The following is a 10,101-nucleotide window of genomic DNA, read 5'->3' on the forward strand; positions in this document are numbered from 1 at the left end:
TTTTTTTCCAAACGACCATGTATAGTAAGGCGTTTTAAAAAACAAAACAAAAAAAAACGACCATGTAAACTAAGGTGTTTTTTTTTTTTTTTTTTTTTTTCAAACGACCATGTATATATAGTAAGGCGTTTCTTTTTTTAAAAAACGACCATGTATACTAAGGCGTTTTTTTTTTTTTTTTCAAACGACCATGTATAGTAAGGCGTTTTTTTAAAAAAACGACCATGTATACTAAGGCGTTTTTTGTTTTTCTTTTGTTTTTGTTTTTTTTAAAAACGACCATGTATACTAAGGCGTTTTTTTGTTTGTTTTTTTGTTTTCAAACGACCATGTATCGTAAGTCGTTTTTTTTTTTTAAAACGACCATGTATAATAAGGCGTTTTTTTTTTTTTTTTTTCAAACGACCATGTATAGTGTGACGTTTTTTTTTAAAAAAAACGACCATGTATACTAAGGCGTTTTTTTTGTTGTTGTTGTTTTTTTGTTTTTTGTTTTCAAATGACCATGTATAGTAAGGCGTTTTGTTTTTTTTTGTTTTTTTTTAAAACGACCATGTTTACTAAGGCGTTTTCTTTTTCTTTCTTTTTTTTAAAAACGACCATGTATACTAAGGCGTTTTTTGTTGTTGTTGTTTTTTTGTTTTTTGTTTTCAAACGACCATGTATAGTAAGGCTTTTTTTTTTTAAAAACGACCATGTATACTAAGGCGTTTTTTTTTTTCTTTCAAACGACCATGTATTGTAAGGCGTTTTTTTAAAAAAAACGACCATGTATACTAAGGCGTTTGTTTTTTTTTGTTTGTTTTTTTTTTCAAACGACCATGTATAGTAAGGCGTTTTAAAAAAAACAACAAAAAAAAACGACCATGTAAACTAAGGTGGTTTTTATTTTTTTTATTTTTTTTTCAAACGACCATGTATAGTAAGGCGTTTTTTTTTTTTTTAAAAACGACCATGTATACTAAGGCGTTTTTTTTTTCTTTTTTTTTTTTTTAAAAAACGACCATGTATACTAAGGCGTATTTTTTTTTTTTCAAACGACCATGTATAGTAAGGCGTTTTTTAAAAAAAACGACCATGTATACTAAGGCGTTTTTTTTTTTTCTTTTGTTTTTTTTTTTTTAAAAACGACCATGTATACTAAGGTGTTTTTTTGTTTGTTTTTTTGTTTTCAAACGACCATGTATCGTAAGTCGTTTTTTTTTTTAAAAACGACCATGTATAATAAGGCGTTTTTTTTTTAAAAAAACGACCATGTATACTAAGGCGTTTTTTTTTTCTTTTTTTTTTTTTTTTAAAAACGACCATGTATACTAAGGCGTATTTTTTTTTTTTTCAAACGACCATGTATAGTAAGGCGTTTTTTTAAAAAAACGACCATGTATACTAAGGCGTTTTTTGTTTTTCTTTTGTTTTTGTTTTTTTTAAAAACGACCATGTATACTAAGGCGTTTTTTTGTTTGTTTTTTTGTTTTCAAACGACCATGTATCGTAAGTCGTTTTTTTTTTTTAAAACGACCATGTATAATAAGGCGTTTTTTGTTTGTTTTTTTCAAACGACCATGTATAGTGTGACGGTTTTTTTTAAAAAAAACGACCATGTATACTAAGGCGTTTTTTTTGTTGTTGTTGTTTTTTTGTTTTTTGTTTTCAAACGACCATGTATAGTAAGGCGTTTTGTTTTTTTTTGTTTTTTTTTAAAACGACCATGTATACTAAGGCGTTTTCTTTTTCTTTCTTTTTTTTAAAAACGACCATGTATACTAAGGCGTTTTTTGTTGTTGTTGTTTTTTTGTTTTTTGTTTTCAAACGACCATGTATAGTAAGGCTTTTTTTTTTTAAAAACGACCATGTATACTAAGGCGTTTTTTTTTTCTTTCAAACGACCATGTATTGTAAGGCGTTTTTTTTTTAAAAACGACCATGTATACTAAGGCGTTTGTTTGTTTTTTTTTTGTTTTTTTTCAAACGACCATGTATAGTAAGGCGTTTTAAAAAAAACAACAAAAAAAAACGACCATGTAAACTAAGGTGGTTTTTATTTTTTTTATTTTTTTTTCAAACGACCATGTATAGTAAGGCGTTTTTTTTTTTTAAAAAACGACCATGTATACTAAGGCGTTTTTTTTTTCTTTTTTTTTTTTTTTAAAAAACGACCATGTATACTAAGGCGTATTTTTTTTTTTTCAAACGACCATGTATACTAAGGCGTTTTTTTTTTCTTTTGTTTTTTTTTTAAAACGACCATGTATACTAAGGCGTTTTCTTTTTCTTTCTTTTTTTTAAAAACGACCATGTATACTAAGGCGTTTTTTGTTGTTGTTTTTTTGTTTTTTGTTTTCAAACGACCATGTATAGTAAGGCGTTTTTTTTTCTCTTTCAAACGACCATGTATTGTAAGGCGTTTTATTTAAAAAAACGACCATGTATACTAAGGCTTTTTTTTTTTTTTTTTTTTTTTTTTTTTTTCCAAACGACCATGTATAGTAAGGCGTTTTAAAAAACAAAACAAAAAAAAACGACCATGTAAACTAAGGTGTTTTTTTTTTTTTTTTTTTTTTCAAACGACCATGTATATATAGTAAGGCGTTTCTTTTTTTAAAAAACGACCATGTATACTAAGGCGTTTTTTTTTTTTTTTTTTTTTTTTTTTTTTTTTAAAAACGACCATGTATACTAAGGCGTATTTTTTTTTTTTTTCAAACGACCATGTATAGTAAGGCGTTTTTTTTAAAAAACGACCATGTATACTAAGGCGTTTTTTGTTTTTCTTTTGTTTTTGTTTTTTTTAAAAACGACCATGTATACTAAGGCGTTTTTTTGTTTGTTTTTTTGTTTTCAAACGACCATGTATCGTAAGTAGTTTTTTTTTTTTAAAACGACCATGTATAATAAGGCGTTTTTTTATTTTTTTTTTCAAACGACCATGTATAGTGTGACGTTTTTTTTTAAAAAAAACGACCATGTATACTAAGGCGTTTTTTTTGTTGTTGTTGTTTTTTTGTTTTTTGTTTTCAAATGACCATGTATAGTAAGGCGTTTTGTTTTTTTTTGTTTTTTTTTAAAACGACCATGTTTACTAAGGCGTTTTCTTTTTCTTTCTTTTTTTTAAAAACGACCATGTATACTAAGGCGTTTTTTGTTGTTGTTGTTTTTTTGTTTTTTGTTTTCAAACGACCATGTATAGTAAGGCTTTTTTTTTTTAAAAACGACCATGTATACTAAGGCGTTTTTTTTTTTCTTTCAAACGACCATGTATTGTAAGGCGTTTTTTTTAAAAAAACGACCATGTATACTAAGGCGTTTTTTTTTCTTTTTTTTTTTTTTTTAAAAACGACCATGTATACTAAGGCGTATTTTTTTTTTTTTCAAACGACCATGTATAGTAAGGCGTTTTTTTAAAAAAACGACCATGTATACTAAGGCGTTTTTTGTTTTTCTTTTGTTTTTGTTTTTTTTAAAAACGACCATGTATACTAAGGCGTTTTTTTGTTTGTTTTTTTGTTTTCAAACGACCATGTATCGTAAGTCGTTTTTTTTTTTTAAAACGACCATGTATAATAAGGCGTTTTTTTTTTTTTTTTTCAAACGACCATGTATAGTGTGACGTTTTTTTTTTAAAAAAACGACCATGTATACTAAGGCGTTTTTTTTGTTGTTGTTGTTTTTTTGTTTTTTGTTTTCAAACGACCATGTATAGTAAGGCGTTTTGTTTTTTTTTGTTTTTTTTTAAAACGACCATGTATACTAAGGCGTTTTCTTTTTCTTTCTTTTTTTTAAAAACGACCATGTATACTAAGGCGTTTTTTGTTGTTGTTGTTTTTTTGTTTTTTGTTTTCAAACGACCATGTATAGTAAGGCTTTTTTTTTTTAAAAACGACCATGTATACTAAGGCGTTTTTTTTTCTTTCAAACGACCATGTATTGTAAGGCGTTTTTTTTAAAAAAACGACCATCTATAGTAAGGCTTTTTTTTTGTTGTTGTTGTTTTTTTTCAAACGACCATGTATAGTAAGGCGTTTTTTTTTTTAAAAACGACCATGTATACTAAGGCGTTTTTTTGTTTGTTTTTTTGTTTTCAAACGACCATGTATCGTAAGTCTTTTTTTTTTTTTTAAAACGACCATGTATACTAAGGCGTTTTTTTTTTTTTTTTTTTTTTTTCAAACGACCATGTATAGTGTGGCGTTTTTAAAAAAAAACGACCATGTATACTAAGGCGTTTTTTTTTTTTAAAAAACGACCATGTATACTAAGGCGTTTTTATTTTTTTTTTTCAAACGACCATGTATAGTATGGCGTTTTTTTTAAAAAACGACCATGTATACTAAGGCGTTTTTTTTTTCTTTTCTTTTCTTTCAAACGACCATGTATAGTAAGGCGTTTTTTAAAAAAAACGACCATGTATACTAAGGCGTTTTCTTTTTTTTTTTTTTTTTAAACGACCATGTATACTAAGGCGTTTTTTGTTTTGTTTTGTTTTTTCAAACGACCATGTATAGTGTGGCGTTTTTTAAAAAAAAACGACCATGTATACTGAGGCCTTTTTATTTTATTTTTTTCAATCGACCATGTATAGTATGCCGTTTTTTTGTTTTTTTTTTTGTTTTCAAACGACCATGTATCGTAAGGCGTTTTTTTTTTTTTTTAAAACGACCATGTATAGTATGGCGTTTTTTTTTAAAAACGACCATGTATACTAAGGCGTATTATTATTATTTTTTTTCAAACAACCATGTATACTAAGGCGTTTTCTTTTTCTTTCTTTTTTTTAAAAACGACCATGTATACTAAGGCGTTTTCTTTTTCTTTTTTTTTTTTAAACGACCATGTATACTAAGGCGGTTTTTTTTTGGGTTTTTTTTTCAAACGACCATGTATAGTGTGGCGTTTTTAAAAAAAAAAAACGAACATGTATACTAAGGCGTTTTTTTTGTTGTTGTTGTTTTTTGTTTTCAAACGACCATGTATAGTAAGGCGTTTTTTTTTTTTTCTTGTTTTTTTTTTAAAAACGACCATGTATAGTCAGACGTTTTTTTTTTTTTTTTTTGCTTTTTCAAAGACCAGCTCAGTGGTCCAGTGGTAGTGTGTCCACCCTGTGACTAGGAGGTTGTGGGTTCAATCCCCCGGCCAGGTCACACCAAAGAAAAAAACGACCATCTATAGTAAGGCTTTTTTTTTGTTGTTGTTGTTTTTTTTCAAACGACCATGTATAGTAAGGCGTTTTTTTTTTTTTAAACGACCATATATACTAAGGCGTTTTTTTGTTTTTTTGTTTTTTGTTTTTTTTCAAACGACCATGTATAGTAAGGCGTTTAAAAAAAAACAAAAAAAAACGACCATGTAAACTAAGGCGTATTTATTTATTTTTTTCAAACGACCATGTATAGTAAGGCGTCTTTTTTAAAAAACGACCATGTATACTAAGGCGTATTTTTTTTTTCTTTTGTTTTTTTTTTTTTAAAACGACCATGTATACTAAGACGTTTTTTTTTTTTTAAAACGACCATGTATACTCAATCGTTTTTTTTTTTTTTTTCAAACGACCATGTATAGTGTGACGTTTTTTTTTTAAAAAAAACGACCATGTATACTAAGGCGTTTTTTTTGTTGTTGTTGTTTTTTTGTTTTTTGTTTTCAAACGACCATGTATAGTAAGGCGTTTTTTAAAAAAAACGACCATGTATACTAAGGCGTTTTTTCTTTTTTTCTTTTGTTTTTTTTTTTAAAAACGACCATGTATAGTCAGACGTTTTTTGTTTTTTTTTTGCTTTTTCAAAGACCAGCTCAGTGGTCTAGTGGTAGTGTGTCCACCCTGTGACTAGGAGGTTGTGGGTTCAATCCCCCGGCCAGGTCACACCAAAGAAAAAAACGACCATCTATAGTAAGGCTTTTTTTTTGTTGTTGTTGTTTTTTTTCAAACGACCATGTATAGTAAGGCGTTTTTTTTTTTTTTAAACGACCATATATACTAAGGCGTTTTTTTGTTTTTTTGTTTTTTGTTTTTTTTCAAACGACCATGTATAGTAAGGCGTTTAAAAAAAAACAAAAAAAAACGACCATGTAAACTAAGGCGTATTTATTTATTTTTTTCAAACGACCATGTATAGTAAGGCGTCTTTTTTAAAAAACGACCATGTATACTAAGGCGTATTTTTTTTTTCTTTTTTTTTTTTTTTTTTAAAACGACCATGTATACTAAGACGTTTTTTTTTTTAAAAACGACCATGTATACTCAATCGTTTTTTTTTTTTTTTTTCAAACGACCATGTATAGTGTGACGTTTTTTTTAAAAAAAAACGACCATGTATACTAAGGCGTTTTTTTTGTTGTTGTTGTTTTTTTATTTTTTGTTTTCAAACGACCATGTATAGTAAGGCGTTTTGTTTTTTTTTGTTTTTTTTTTAAAACGACCATGTATACTAAGGCGTTTTCTTTTTCTTTCTTTTTTTTAAAAACGACCATGTATACTAAGGCGTTTTTTGTTGTTGTTGTTTTTTTGTTTTTTGTTTTCAAACGACCATGTATAGTAAGGCGTTTTTTTTTTTCTTTCAAACGACCATGTATTGTAAGGCGTTTTTTTTAAAAAAACGACCATGTATACTAAGGCTTTTTTTTTTTTTTTTTTTTTTTTTCCAAACGACCATGTATAGTAAGGCGTTTTAAAAAACAAAACAAAAAAAAACGACCATGTAAACTAAGGTGTTTTTTTTTTTTTTTTTTTTTTCAAACGACCATGTATATATAGTAAGGCGTTTCTTTTTTTAAAAAACGACCATGTATACTAAGGCGTTTTTTTTTTTTTTTTCAAACGACCATGTATAGTAAGGCGTTTTTTTAAAAAAACGACCATGTATACTAAGGCGTTTTTTGTTTTTCTTTTGTTTTTGTTTTTTTTAAAAACGACCATGTATACTAAGGCGTTTTTTTGTTTGTTTTTTTGTTTTCAAACGACCATGTATCGTAAGTCGTTTTTTTTTTTTAAAACGACCATGTATAATAAGGCGTTTTTTTTTTTTTTTTTTCAAACGACCATGTATAGTGTGACGTTTTTTTTAAAAAAAAACGACCATGTATACTAAGGCGTTTTTTTTGTTGTTGTTGTTTTTTTGTTTTTTGTTTTCAAATGACCATGTATAGTAAGGCGTTTTGTTTTTTTTTGTTTTTTTTTAAAACGACCATGTTTACTAAGGCGTTTTCTTTTTCTTTCTTTTTTTTAAAAACGACCATGTATACTAAGGCGTTTTTTGTTGTTGTTGTTTTTTTGTTTTTTGTTTTCAAACGACCATGTATAGTAAGGCTTTTTTTTTTTAAAAACGACCATGTATACTAAGGCGTTTTTTTTTTTCTTTCAAACGACCATGTATTGTAAGGCGTTTTTTTAAAAAAAACGACCATGTATACTAAGGCGTTTGTTTTTTTTTGTTTTTTTTTTTTTTCAAACGACCATGTATAGTAAGGCGTTTTAAAAAAAACAACAAAAAAAAACGACCATGTAAACTAAGGTGGTTTTTATTTTTTTTATTTTTTTTTCAAACGACCATGTATAGTAAGGCGTTTTTTTTTTTTTTAAAAACGACCATGTATACTAAGGCGTTTTTTTTTTCTTTTTTTTTTTTTTTAAAAACGACCATGTATACTAAGGCGTATTTTTTTTTTTTCAAACGACCATGTATAGTAAGGCGTTTTTTAAAAAAAACGACCATGTATACTAAGGCGTTTTTTTTTTTTCTTTTGTTTTTTTTTTTTTAAAAACGACCATGTATACTAAGGTGTTTTTTTGTTTGTTTTTTTGTTTTCAAACGACCATGTATCGTAAGTCGTTTTTTTTTTTAAAAACGACCATGTATAATAAGGCGTTTTTTTTTTTAAAAAACGACCATGTATACTAAGGCGTTTTTTTTTTCTTTTTTTTTTTTTTTTAAAAACGACCATGTATACTAAGGCGTATTTTTTTTTTTTTTCAAACGACCATGTATAGTAAGGCGTTTTTTTAAAAAAACGACCATGTATACTAAGGCGTTTTTTGTTTTTCTTTTGTTTTTGTTTTTTTTAAAAACGACCATGTATACTAAGGCGTTTTTTTGTTTGTTTTTTTGTTTTCAAACGACCATGTATCGTAAGTCGTTTTTTTTTTTTAAAACGACCATGTATAATAAGGCGTTTTTTTTTTTTTTTTTTTCAAACGACCATGTATAGTGTGACGGTTTTTTTTAAAAAAAACGACCATGTATACTAAGGCGTTTTTTTTGTTGTTGTTGTTTTTTTGTTTTTTGTTTTCAAACGACCATGTATAGTAAGGCGTTTTGTTTTTTTTTGTTTTTTTTTAAAACGACCATGTATACTAAGGCGTTTTCTTTTTCTTTCTTTTTTTTAAAAACGACCATGTATACTAAGGCGTTTTTTGTTGTTGTTGTTTTTTTGTTTTTTGTTTTCAAACGACCATGTATAGTAAGGCTTTTTTTTTTTAAAAACGACCATGTATACTAAGGCGTTTTTTTTTTCTTTCAAACGACCATGTATTGTAAGGCGTTTTTTTTTTAAAAACGACCATGTATACTAAGGCGTTTGTTTGTTTTTTTTTTGTTTTTTTTCAAACGACCATGTATAGTAAGGCGTTTTAAAAAAAACAACAAAAAAAAACGACCATGTAAACTAAGGTGGTTTTTATTTTTTATTTTTTTTTTTCAAACGACCATGTATAGTAAGGCGTTTTTTTTTTTTAAAAAAACGACCATGTATACTAAGGCGTTTTTTTTTTCTTTTTTTTTTTTTTTAAAAAACGACCATGTATACTAAGGCGTATTTTTTTTTTTTTCAAACGACCATGTATACTAAGGCGTTTTTTTTTTCTTTTGTTTTTTTTTTAAAACGACCATGTATACTAAGGCGTTTTCTTTTTCTTTCTTTTTTTTAAAAACGACCATGTATACTAAGGCGTTTTTTGTTGTTGTTGTTTTTTTGTTTTTTGTTTTCAAACGACCATGTATAGTAAGGCGTTTTTTTTTTTCTTTCAAACGACCATGTATTGTAAGGCGTTTTATTTAAAAAAACGACCATGTATACTAAGGCTTTTTTTTTTTTTTTTTTTTTTTTCCAAACGACCATGTATAGTAAGGCGTTTTAAAAAACAAAACAAAAAAAAACGACCATGTAAACTAAGGTGTTTTTTTTTTTTTTTTTTTTTTCAAACGACCATGTATATATAGTAAGGCGTTTCTTTTTTTAAAAAACGACCATGTATACTAAGGCGTTTTTTTTTTTTTTTTTTTTTTTTTTTTTTTTTTAAAACGACCATGTATACTAAGGCGTATTTTTTTTTTTTTTCAAACGACCATGTATAGTAAGGCGTTTTTTTAAAAAAACGACCATGTATACTAAGGCGTTTTTTGTTTTTCTTTTGTTTTTGTTTTTTTTAAAAACGACCATGTATACTAAGGCGTTTTTTTGTTTGTTTTTTTGTTTTCAAACGACCATGTATCGTAAGTCGTTTTTTTTTTTTAAAACGACCATGTATAATAAGGCGTTTTTTTTTTTTTTTTTTCAAACGACCATGTATAGTGTGACGTTTTTTTTTAAAAAAAACGACCATGTATACTAAGGCGTTTTTTTTGTTGTTGTTGTTTTTTTGTTTTTTGTTTTCAAATGACCATGTATAGTAAGGCGTTTTGTTTTTTTTTGTTTTTTTTTAAAACGACCATGTTTACTAAGGCGTTTTCTTTTTCTTTCTTTTTTTTAAAAACGACCATGTATACTAAGGCGTTTTTTGTTGTTGTTGTTTTTTTGTTTTTTGTTTTCAAACGACCATGTATAGTAAGGCTTTTTTTTTTTAAAAACGACCATGTATACTAAGGCGTTTTTTTTTTTCTTTCAAACGACCATGTATTGTAAGGCGTTTTTTTTAAAAAAACGACCATGTATACTAAGGCGTTTTTTTTTTCTTTTTTTTTTTTTTTTAAAAACGACCATGTATACTAAGGCGTATTTTTTTTTTTTTCAAACGACCATGTATAGTAAGGCGTTTTTTTAAAAAAACGACCATGTATACTAAGGCGTTTTTTGTTTTTCTTTTGTTTTTGTTTTTTTTAAAAACGACCATGT

The sequence above is a fragment of the Festucalex cinctus genome, chromosome 18 (genome assembly GCF_051991245.1).
Source record: "Festucalex cinctus isolate MCC-2025b chromosome 18, RoL_Fcin_1.0, whole genome shotgun sequence".
NCBI lineage: Eukaryota > Metazoa > Chordata > Actinopteri > Syngnathiformes > Syngnathidae > Festucalex > Festucalex cinctus.